This window comes from Girardinichthys multiradiatus, chromosome 6, assembly GCF_021462225.1.
Source record: "Girardinichthys multiradiatus isolate DD_20200921_A chromosome 6, DD_fGirMul_XY1, whole genome shotgun sequence".
In the NCBI taxonomy this organism is placed as follows: domain Eukaryota; kingdom Metazoa; phylum Chordata; class Actinopteri; order Cyprinodontiformes; family Goodeidae; genus Girardinichthys; species Girardinichthys multiradiatus.
In genome coordinates, this window is record NC_061799.1 from 46728474 (window position 1) to 46741139 (window position 12666).

Genomic DNA, 12666 nt, shown 5'->3' on the forward strand with positions numbered 1-12666 from the left:
AAATAAGTTAAATAGTTTAAATAGTCTCAAGTAAAACAGTTGATGGAAAAATAAATAAAAAAAACATAAGAAAAGATTAAAAAGCACAGAGTGCATCAATTAAGGGGTTAAAGAGTTAAAACTTTCCTGAAGGAAGTTTTGTTTTTCTTAAATATTGCGATCAGTCGGAAAAGAAGGTAAAATTGAAAAGGGACATTAGAGAGTCGAAAAGAAAGTTGTTTTAGAAAGGAGTATAGTTCATGTTGTGGAAGGAAGTGACAGGCAGGTGGACAACTGACTGACTGACTGATAATATTTATTTGTACAAAATCTGAACCTATACTAAACTTTTCTTTTGCCTCTCTCACACACAAATACACACATATATGGGATTTAAGTTCAACATCTGCGTTTTTGAGTCTGGATTTTAGAAACCTGCCCTTCTCCATATCAAATATTTACTCAGGTTGTCGAAATATAACCAAATCAGAAGATGACACAGATTCGATGCACAGAATTAGATTGAAATGAGGTTTTATTGTTCCAACTTAGGTAGACCTTGATTAGAGTTGTTAGAAGCCAGAGGATGAGGAAGCCCCAAGGATCCAAGCAGAGATAGAGTGTTCTGGCGGTGGAAATATTTACAGTGCAGATTTCCTGAAGAAGAGTTCCATATGGCGACAGGCAGGCAGACAGATGGGCAGGACAACAAGCGATCAGGCAGGTTGACAGAAGTCCACATAACAGAGACTATGTTCCAGCAACAGACTGTGTCAGCAGCTGTCTTAAAAAGCCATGAGCTCATTAGCTGGATGAGTTGCAGCTGAGAACAATGAAGTGCCAGAACCAGCCAGCAGAGATCTCACAGTACCCTCCCCTCAACGATTGCCTCCAGGCAATCCCGAACGTTTCTCCGGATGACGTCTGTAAAAAGATGTAATGAGAGCAGGGTCCAGGATAAGAGAACGAGGTACCCAGGTTCTTTCTTCAGGTCCATATCCAGCCCAATCCACAAGGTACTGAAAACCACGCCCCCTACGTCGAACATCCAGGATACGATTGACCGTGTAAGCTGGATGGTCATCAATGAGACGAACAGGGGGAGGGAGCTTGGTGGGTGAATTCAGGGGACTTTCCGAGACTGGCTTGATCTGTGAAACATGAAAGGTAGGATGAATGTGCATAGAAGCTGGCAACTTGAGTCTCACCACAGAAGGGTTGATGATCCTTTCTATGACAAAAGGACCGATGAAACGGGGGGCCAACTTTCGAGTAGTATCCTTTAATTTAATATTCTTGGTGGAGAGCCAGACCTTCTGATCAATGCAGTAGACTGGTGCAGTGGAACGGTGACGGTCAGCAAACCTTTTATTCTGTTCCAAAGTGCGTAGAAGTGTCCTCCTGGTCTGACGCCAGATCTTACGACACCTGGAGATATAATGCTGAACAGAGGGGACAACAGTGTCAGGTTCAATACTGGGGAATAATGGAGGTAGATAGCCCAGAGAAATCTCAAAGGGAGATAAACCAGTAGCAGAGGAAGTATGAATATTATGGGCATATTCTATCCAAGTGAGATGTCTACACCAGGAAGAAGGGTTGTCATTAATCACACATCTCAATGCTACTTCCAGTTCCTGATTGCATCTCTCAGTCTGCCCATTAGACTGAGGGTGGTAACCAGATGAAAGGCTTACGGTAGCACCAATAGCCCTACAGAACTCCTTCCAGACTTGTGAAATGAACTGCGGGCCTCGGTCAGAGACAATATCCAAGGGCATGCCATGAATACGGAAGACATGAAGAACCAGAAGTTGAGCAGTCTCCAATGCAGACGGAAGCTTAGTTAAGGGAATAAAATGAACAGTCTTAGAGAATCTATCAACAACGGTAAAGATGACTGTGTTTCCGTCAGATGGCGGGAGACCAGTGACGAAGTCAATAGAGATGTGGGACCATGGGCGACTGGGGGTAGACAGAGGTTGAAGAAGACCGGCAGGAGGTTGATTTGAGTTCTTGTTACGGGCACATGTGGAACAAGCTGCGACAAACTCTCCAATGTCGGGATTCATAGTGGGCCACCAGAAATACCTCTTGGTAAAAGTGATCATACGATTAATCCCCGGATGACAGGTAAGTTTATTATTATGAACCCAATCCAGAACTTTATTGATGACGGAGTTCAGAACGAACAGTTTGCCTACAGGACCAGTACCTGGGTCTGGTTCAGATTGTTGTGCCTCCCTGATGTCCTTTTCAATGGCCCAGGTGAGGGCGCCCACAATGCAGGACTCCGGTAAGATGGAAGCTTCAGTCTTGGATTGCTCAGAATGAGAAAATTGGCGAGAGAGAGCATCGGGCTTGATGTTCTTGGAGCCGGGTCTGTAAGAGATAGAAAAATTAAAACGAGCAAAAAACAGGGACCAACGGGCTTGTCTGGAGTTAAGTCTCTTGGCATTTTGGATGTAAGAGAGGTTTTTATGGTCAGTCCAAATGAGAAAAGGGACTTCCGCCCCCTCTAACCAATGCCGCCACTCCTCAAGCGCCAACTTGATAGCCAGAAGCTCTCCCACATCGTAATTCTGCTCTGCTGACGACAAACGACGAGAAAAATAAGCACAAGGATGCACCTTGTTGTCTATAGGAGAACGTTGAGACAAGATGGCCCCTACTCCAATGTCAGAAGCATCAACCTCCACAACGAATTGCACACTAGGATCAGGATGAGTCAGAATGGGTGCAGAAGAAAATAAAGTTTTCAATTTGCAAAAAGCTTTCTCTGCCTCAGGAGTCCAATGGAACGTTTTCAGAGAGGAGGTGAGTTGAGTGAGAGGCACAGTGACCTGACTGTAGTTCTTTATGAACCTTCTATAAAAATTTGCAAAACCTAAGAACCTTTGGAGTTGCCTGCGATCCGTTGGAGTAGGCCACTCTGCCACTGCCTTGGTCTTCTCAGGATCCGTTCTGTACCTGCCTGCTTCAAAAATAAAACCCAAGAAGGTCACAGAAGAAACACCGAATTCACATTTTTCGGCTTTTACAAAGAGTTGGTTTTCATAAAGCCTCTGGAGTATGGTCCTGACATGCTGGTGATGCTGATCAATGTTCTGAGAGAAAATCAAAATATCATCCAGATAAACAAACACAAAGAGGTTGAGGAAATCACGGAGAACATCATTTATAAGAGCCAGAAAAACAGCGGGTGCGTTAGTCAATCCAAAAGGCATCACCAAATATTCAAAATGTCCCAGGGGAGTCTTGAAAGCTGTCTTCCACTCGTCACCCTCTCGGATCCGAACCAGATGATACGCATTGCGCAGGTCGAGCTTGGTAAAAATCTTGGCAGAGTGTAATTGGTCATGTATAGAATCAATGAGTGGTAAGGGGTACTTATTTTTGATTGTGATTTGATTCAACCCCCTATAATCAATGCAGGGTCTTAATGTGCCGTCTTTCTTCCCCACAAAGAAGAAGCCGGCGCCAACGGGGGAGGTAGATGGCCGAATGATCCCGGATGCTAAGGAATCCTCAATGTACTCCTTCATGACTCTTCTCTCCGGTCCAGAGAGATTGTATAGTCTGCTGGATGGTAACGGAGCACCTGGAAGGAGATCAATAGCACAGTCATAGGGGCGATGCATGGGTAAAGAAAGAGCCCCCTGTTTACTAAAAACAGATGCAAGATTGTGGTATTCAGGAGGAATCTTAGACAGATCAACAGGCTCAGGTGGTTCAATTTGTTTGCTAGAGTGAGAGACAGCAGTCTTTAGACAATTCTGGAGACAGTAATCACTCCACTTCTCTACTCTGCCCTCCACCCAATTAATCGCAGGATTATGTCTCTGCAACCACGGAAATCCTAGAACCAATTGTGGGGAGATAGAGGAGACAACAAAGAACTCACCCCATTCATGGTGGTTACCTGAGGTAATGATGTGAAGGTGGGGCACTTTAAACTTCACCTGAGATATGGTTTGACCAGTGATGCCCGAAACAGAAAGGGGGTGGTTGAGAGACTGAGAAGGTATCTTAAGTTTGTCAACTAGATCCAAGGAAATAAGATTCTGTTCCGCACCAGAATCAATAAAAGCATCCACTGGACACTTTTCTTGGCCAATAATAATAGTGACTGGAAAACACAGACGAGATATAGGGGAAAAATGGGACATGCTCATCAAAGTCCCCTGACCTATTGACGAGCCCCCTCTTTTCCCTTCTTAGGGCATCTTGCAACATAATGTCCACCTTGTCCACAATACAAACAAAGACCAGCCCCAAAACGATGTTGTCGCTCTTCAGGAGAGAGACGAGTGTGACCAACCTGCATAGGCTCAGGTTCCACAGATCCCTCCGAAGAGGAAGTGGGTGTATCAAGGTAAGCGGTCCGAGGTGCCATAAAGTGCTGCCACTCTGACTTATGATTCCTCTCTGCTTGTCTCTCTCTTAGGCGGTTGTCAATACGGATTGACAGTTTGATTAAATCATCCAGTCTCACAGGTTGATCTCTTAAAACCAACTGGTCCTTTATCTGATCTGTAAGGGAATTCACAAAAATACCCTTGAGTGCCGCTTCATCCCAACCCACCTCCTGTGCTGCCACCCGGAAGTCGATGGCGAACTCCGCCAATGCCCTCTTTCCCTGTTTGAGGGTAAGTAACTTCTTAGCAGCTGTCTCCTGTTGGAGTGGTTGATCAATGACTTCCTTGAAGTGACTGAAAAAAACAGCATAACTCAGAGACTCAATAGGGTTAGTTGTGAGAAAAGCATGCGCCCAGCGTAAAGCAGATCCTTTTAGGGAGGTAACAATAAAAGTGATCTTGGAAGCAGCAGTCGGAAACAGAGAGGGGGAACGACTAAAAGCCAACTCACATTGGAGAGAAAACCCACCAAAATTATTAGGGTTGCCATCAAAAAGTTCAGACGGACGGAAATCAGGTTCTCGGATTCCGGACGAGTGGGTTGTGGGTGGCTGAGGATTCTCAGAACGAGCTGGAGGATTGGAAGGAGCGGGTGAGAGTTTGGTTAATATTTCACTTAAGGCATGTACCATACCACCAAGTTCCGTGAGATGGGCATCTGTCGTCCTTTGTTGTTGTAGCAACTGTTGAAGCATGGTCTCAGTGGATTGGAGGCGTTCCCTCCAGGAGGTCTGTTCATCTTCATCTGATTTGTTTTTCGACATGTCTGCTGGCTGGAACATACTATCAAATATTTACTCAGGTTGTCGAAATATAACCAAATCAGAAGAAGACACAGATTCGATGCACAGAATTAGATTGAAATTAGGTTTTATTGTTCCAACTTAGGTAGACCTTGATTAGAGTTGTTAGAAGCCAGAGGATGAGGAAGCCCCAAGGATCCGAGCAGAGAGAGAGTGTTCTGGCAATGGAAATATTTACAGTGCAGATTTCCTGAAGAAGAGTTCCATATGGCGACAGGCAGGCAGACAGATGGGCAGATCGACAGGAAGGCAGGACAACAAGCGATCAGGCAGGTTGACAGAAGTCCACATAACAGAGACTATGTTCCAGCAACAGACTGTGTCAGCAGCTGTCTTAAAAAGCCATGAGCTCATTAGCTGGATGAGTTGCAGCTGAGAACAATGAAGTGCCAGAACCAGCCAGCAGAGATCTCACACTCCATGGCTACTCCACCAGAGACGCTTCTCCAGCAAGGCCTGAAAGAGAGAGATCTGCCTTCCTGCATGTTGAAAATCGCAGTGTGACTTTCTACAAGAAAAAAAAAACAAAACTCAGAAGAAGTCTGGACCCACTGAGATGGACAACGATCCATGCTGTTTGCAAGAGCCAGAAGAGCGATACACTGGATTTATATTGAAAGCATCTTATGCAGGCAGAAGAGAAACCGGAGCAAAGTTTCTTCTTTCTCCCTCCTGGAGAAGTTAAAGTGGACAAAGAATGATTGAATGTCTCACCAACAGACCTGGGAAGGGCCTGGTTGTTTTTTGGACTGATAGAGAACTGTGTGCCTGACAGTCTGACTCTGGAGCGATTTAGAAACTGATGGAGGTAACGTACAAACACACACACATTTGCATAAATCTTTTCCTATTTTCTGCAATGAAGAACGCTTATTAACCGCTGCTCATGTGACGCTTGCTTGACGTTGACAGATATAGCGGGTTAAAATATTATTTTAGGGTTAGAAAAGTATCTTTAAAAGGGTGATAACTTAACTCATTTGATACTTTCCAGTTAATTCTTTTAGAGAAACAAGTTCTCTTTCGTCGTGGATTATTCAGGGTCAATTATTCTAGTTATTAAAAGTTATTAAAAGCAGAGGAAGTTACAACATCTCCAAATCTCAGCAGTAACCAAGTGTTTCTATGTTATTCTCAGGACAGATCTCATGAAGGAGCATTTTTAAAACCCAGCGCATGTTTAAAACCTGATGGGTTTCTCCTTCAGGTATTATTTTCTGTTGTCAGAGTTTGTATCCCATAAATCTAATGGTTAGAGACCTCATTAAAACAGGCTTAGTTTTACTGCAGATGGTCTTCATACAGTCTCTGACACAGTATTTACAGTTTGGTGCAGTTTTTGTCCACAAGTGTTAACTGACGCTTATGGAAAGTACAAATTCATTGTTTTTCACAGCAGCTGCTGGGAAGAGGTTATATTAGGTTTTTTCTTCCCTCTTCTGATTCATGCAGCGTGTTGATTTACACTGTACCTTATATCAGGTCCTGATAAAAACTATGAAAGGTTTGGTTCTGCAGGTTCTTTTTTCTCCCTTTGGAGAAGGAAAGGAAACCTGATCAGTTCTGTGTTGCATAGAAATATTAAAACACTTGTTGTTTTCTAAGATATCACCAGCTAAAAACTTTTAAAACTTTTGAGAGTAATTGGTTTTGTTAAACTCATTTTCCTTGGTAAAACAAACCTTTAAAATGAGAATGAAAAATGGGGTTATTTAGAAAGAATCTGATTGGACGGTGGTACCACACAAAAATTAAACTAATCTCATGTTTCCTAAAAGACTCTGCATGAAAAGGCCTTCAGAACCATGGAGTTATTTTCCACCACAGTAACAAGTTTTTTAAGCATGCTTTTTCTTTATTTTAAAACAGATCTGGGTTTTGTTCTTGTTTTTTTAACATAATGTTTGTCTGAAGCTTCTTATGAACTGTGTTAGAAGCAAATATGATCTGAGGTAAATTAGAAGTTGTGAACTAATAATTTTAAATCTGATTATTGTCCAAGCAGAAATAATATATTTAGCCAATCCTTCAATCTCTGCAGAAAGTTAACACCATTGTTCAATGCAGTAGTACTCAACTTGTGGTTCCTGGACTCCTGAAGCCTGTAAGCCATAGATTTTGGGTCCATAAAATTATAATACTTAATTAAAGGTAGGCTGATTACTTATTAAAATAGATCTAAGCCAATGATGAGTTCCAGTCATTTTGGTGACTTTAAAATGCAATAATACTCAAAATTTCTACTCTGGGGACACAGATTGGGGTTGAAGAGTTTAGTTTTGGAACCAAGGTTAGGATTTTTATAACAGAATCAAGACAAGTAAAATTCTTTATTTTAGTAAAAGAAAAGAAATAAAGGCTCTCTTAACAGTAAGAGGATGGTCGGCTCAAACTCAAGTCTCCTTGTTTGATTTCTTAGGGTTTAAAGATTAAAAGAATACATAGGAGTACAAAGGTACACAAGGTGATTTCAGATTACTAAGAGATAAAATATTGGAACATTTATCAGCATTTGGATTATTAAAGAGGGGTTCTAGTAATAAGTTCTCCCCAACTCTCAAAATTTAAATAGCCAAATTAAAGAAAATGATGTTTGTTCTTTTTGAAACACTATGTGGGAAAAAGTCCAGTTTGGAGTCAAGCTTCTTATCTTAATTTATGATTAAGTCAAACACTGCAGTTTTGTTTAGTTTGGGTATAACATAAAAATGTCAACGCTGACTTTTCTAATTTCCCCTCGGGGATCAATAAAGTATCTTTGAATTTGAATTGAATTAAATTAAAAATACTTCTTTGCATTTAACCTGAAATTCTGCAATACAGCTGCGATTAAATTGAGCCAAACAAAAAGAGAATTATAACAATAACTCTCAGGATTGTAGTTATTATTATTATAGAGTTATAGTACAAAGAATTAGCAAAAGGTTTCAGCATCAGTAAATTTGGATTAATTTAAGAGAAAACTGTTGCTGTGCTTCTAAATACTTTGAGATTTTTTGGACTATGTGCACTCATTTTAAAAAAAAAGGATCCTGACGATTATCATAACAACATTGATCAATTATAGCATTAAAAGATATGGTTGAGAAAACATATTCTGAAAAGAGATTGTTAAAAATTTCTTTGAATTCTTGAAGCTTCAAATTTGGCCATTTGTCTGTCTCTGATGTTTTGTTTTTGTTTTGTTGGAATGAATGTTTGTTTATTTGTTGCATGAAACAATAATCCATGTTTAGAATAATGTTTCTAAATCCCAGATTGATTAAAACTTTGAGTTTTCAGGAGAGTTAAGAAGCAGCTTGTTTCTGAGGTAGGTTCATGTTAACAGTTTTGTAGTTTAAGTTACACTAATGTGGGATGGGATGAAGAAACTGTGGTCCCGCCCATAGGCTGTCAATCAAAGGTTAGTTCTGCCTGACTCCGCCCACCTACCAGGTTGGTTCATGCCTTTGTTGTCATGGTAACGCTCAGCACCTCCCTTCCTGAGTTTTAACACTGTTTAAGAGACAATAGAATCAAAATGCTTGTAGTGATTGTTGCCTTAATAACATGTTTTTATGTATAATAATTAAGGATGTAGGATGACTTTTAGATTTATGTGTTTTATTACTAAAAGGTTCATGAAATAGTTTAAACTAGTTTGAATAATTAGTTTTGCATACAGAATCATTGGTGATTTATTAGATTGAAAGTTTCCCTGGTGCCATTAAGCTAGCTGACAATTCAAGATATGCCAAAAGTAAGGAATATATTTTTGATAAAGAATCAGAGTTATGATTTCATACTTGGTGGGAATTATTTATGAGATTCAATTTGTAGGGTTTATGCATCTGAATTTCATTAGATGTCCATTAATCTAATACTTATCTTCATACAAGACAAATCAGGATGATATGTGACTAATTTCTAAGGGAGACATTGATGAACTGAATAATTAAAGTTTGTGTTTAGTTGTTAATGGAACTGAATTGCAGTTAAAAACATCTGGATTTTCTTTATGTTGCTTTCGTTAAATTCATAGTGACACATAGTTATGTCAGAATTCATTTCTTTGGTTCTAGGTTATGTGATCTTGGTTATTAAAACATTTTTGTACAAACTTTTTGCTGAATTGTCGCATGGATTGGACCCTGCGCCAGAAGAGGGGAATGTCAGAATAAAGTAACATGGGGTTCCAAAAGTTTTAGCACTCATGGGAAAAAGGGTAGCTCATACCTCCAGTGAGGACTTAGTGACAATGTGAGAGAGACGTTGTACTTTGTTTATATAAATGGTGCATAGCTCCCTAAGACCACATTATGAAAACCTCTCTGAAATTATGGTGTTGATTCTTTTGTGAAATTTTACATCTCCACAGATTAGACCATTTTTGAAATTATTTTTGGGTTTTCTGAAACTATGAAATATTGACCTGTAATCAGACCTTCCTCAAACATCATGTCACATTTTTGATATTCAGAATATTTAGCTGATGGTCACTGCTAGTATATCAGGTGAAGTCAGAAGATCAATTCTTTTGATTTTGTTGGATGTTTTGATGAAGTTCATGTAGTTAAGCACTTCGGTTTGAGAATGGGACTTTGAAATTAAAAATTAGCCAAGTGTTGTGAAGACTCTACCTATTATTCTGACTTATATGAGATTGAGACAAAGGACACAGGTAAATCTCAGTCCTTATGAAGTGCTGTGTGGCAGGTCTCCTATTTTGGACATGGGAATATTGCCAAGATCATTTTCTTCCACATCTTTGTGTGAAGATAGGATGTTGTTTTACTGTCAAAACCTGTCCACTATGTTTTCTCAAGTTTCACAGACGGTGAAGGCTGCATTACCAGAAACAGCCACTTCCACCCTTCAGTCCTTTATTCCTGGCGACTGGATTCTGGTCAGAGAATCTAGGAGAAAACACAGGAAGTCCAGGCGCTGGAATGGCCCATATCAGATCCTACTAGACACCCAGGAAAGCTGCAGGAAAGCTGCAGGAAAGCTCCAGCTCCTCCAGCTTCATCTGGCTTCCAGGACACAAGTCATCTTCTAACTGGATCATCCACGGCCTGAAAGGTGTGAGGACAGCGGACCACCACAAGACAAAGAACTGTAAGCTGATCACTGGCGAGTGATTGAACAGGTGGTTGAAGAACACTGTTCTTACAAGGACACAATAATCCCTTGGGCAGTGCAACGTTATTTCAGAATCTACTTAAGGCCATCGCATTGCCTGAAAGTTAGAAATCATAAGTTGGACTATGGAAGCCTAACTTCCAGCAGGTTAGAGTTCCTGTTTCTAAATATATTTCTAGAGGAGCTTCCTACAACCGCCCACCTGTACCAGACTGGTAACAGGGCAGCTTGAAGCCATTCAGGAGAGACAGCAGGATTTTAGTTTTTTTTAAAGTTGTTTATAATTTGTTTTCTTTGAGAAAAAAACTGTTTGCTTTCAGTACCAGAAGAAAAGACATTCCACTTCAAGGTCACGATGCAGTTAAATGGAAGATGGTCTGTTCTGATGCTAATGATTGGTATTTCAAGTATTTTTATAACTCTTGTGTTCATTTGGGGAAAGGTACAGCAAAGACAATGTAAGGCTAATTTGAGGAATTGTGTTAATAATACTCATCAGCGGATTCGAAGAGAGATCCATCACTTTTCTGACTACTATGATCATGCTGATAATGTCTGGTGGCAACTGATGCATCAAACCGTGAGGAAGATAAGAAATGATAGTTGCTATGTTTGTTGTTTGATTCCACGTGTTATTAATGATCAACCATTTTTGGTACCAGTTCCTATTGATACTACTTATGATCTAGCTTCTTTCTTTCCAGATAACCGGTTGGTGGAGGTCATTTTTCCTTGGGTGATGGTTTTGTAGAATTTTCTTTTAGTTATGTGATTATCTTGTAATCAGAAGAAAGGAGTGTAATGGAAAATTATTTCAAAGTGCTCTGATATTCCCTTCACCTCTCTCATTTGATTCTGTCTTTTATCACCCACAGGTGACCTTCCATCTACCTCTCACCTCTGACCTCTGTGTTTTATTAGTGTTCTGTTATTTAGAGCAGATGGACTCTAAATTCAAATGCTGGAGAGTTTTATGGTTAACACTTCCTGAAGTGTATATTTCAAGGGAAGGTAGATGGGTGGCCTCATAAATAACTTTGTTAACTCTGACCCGGGGAGGGTCTAGGGGCCATATTTCTAAAACTCTTTGCAGTTGAGATAACACTGTCATGTTCTGGTATAAATACTGTGTGTAAATGTTGATCGGGGCTCTGTTTCACTGACTAACCTCAGTGTCAGGGTCTTCAAACGCTGAATGCCTTTGAATAAAACTTATAAGACAAAGTCCGGATTTTCTCTTGTTATGAGTCAACTTCTACCCACTTTGATAAGAAAATTCGAAAATTCCACAACAACAGAGAAAAGCTTTGCTCTGATTGTCTCAATGGATCTCAGTGTGATCACATGTGGACCACAGAGTGAAGAACATCTGTTGAGTCTCTTGATGTTTGAATCTCCTGCAGACTAACTGACATGAATGACTCCTTTTACAGCCATGGGCTCCATGAACACCATCAAACAGGAACAGAGGGAACTAGTGGTTTCAGAGGGAAGAAGCACCAGTTTGAACTGTGAATATACTGGTTCTATCCGCAATATCCAGTGGTACCGACAGTACCAAAGATCCAGACCAGAGTTCCTGCTCTACATCGTTGAGGGAGGATCGATTCATCCAACTCGCTCTGATTTCTCAGCTCAGATCGACAAAACTCTGAAACGAGTAAATCTGCTGATCTCTTCTGCTGCAGTGACAGATTCTGCTGTGTACTACTGTGCTCTGGAGCCCACAGTGACAGGAAACACCAGAACTCTGTACAAGAACCTGCAATACTCCACAACATCCAGTAGAGGGCCTCACACACTGTTCTACTTCTATGGTTTGTTAGGATTCAGAATGACTGTTTTCAGACACATGAAAATGAAACAGAATCATTTTCGGAGGACAACCTCTCTTACTCAGATGTAACTATGAGACAACTGCAACCTTTGCTGACCGTCACTGGTACAAACATCATGATGACCTTCAAGCACCTCAGTTTCTACTCTGGAAACGAGGAAAATGAGGCTCAGCTGAGTATCTTCCTGATGGTGGATGTGTCTCAGCAGCAACATCTGGATCCACTGAGCTGACCATCAGAGAGTTAACCCTGGCAGACTCAGCTCTCTACTACTGTGCTCTAGAAACACAGTGATACAAAGTGTAGAAGAGGCTGTACAAAAACCTGAACACAGATATCTGACTACTCTTCAAAGAGGAGGGAAGTGGTATTCAAAGCACATCTTCATATCAGATGGATTCTTCTAATTCCTGTTTTATCAGAGTCTCTGTGGTTACAGCTGCTAATCAAACACTGAGGAGGATCCACAGGAGCAGAGTTACAGCTGATCTACCTCACTCACAGGGA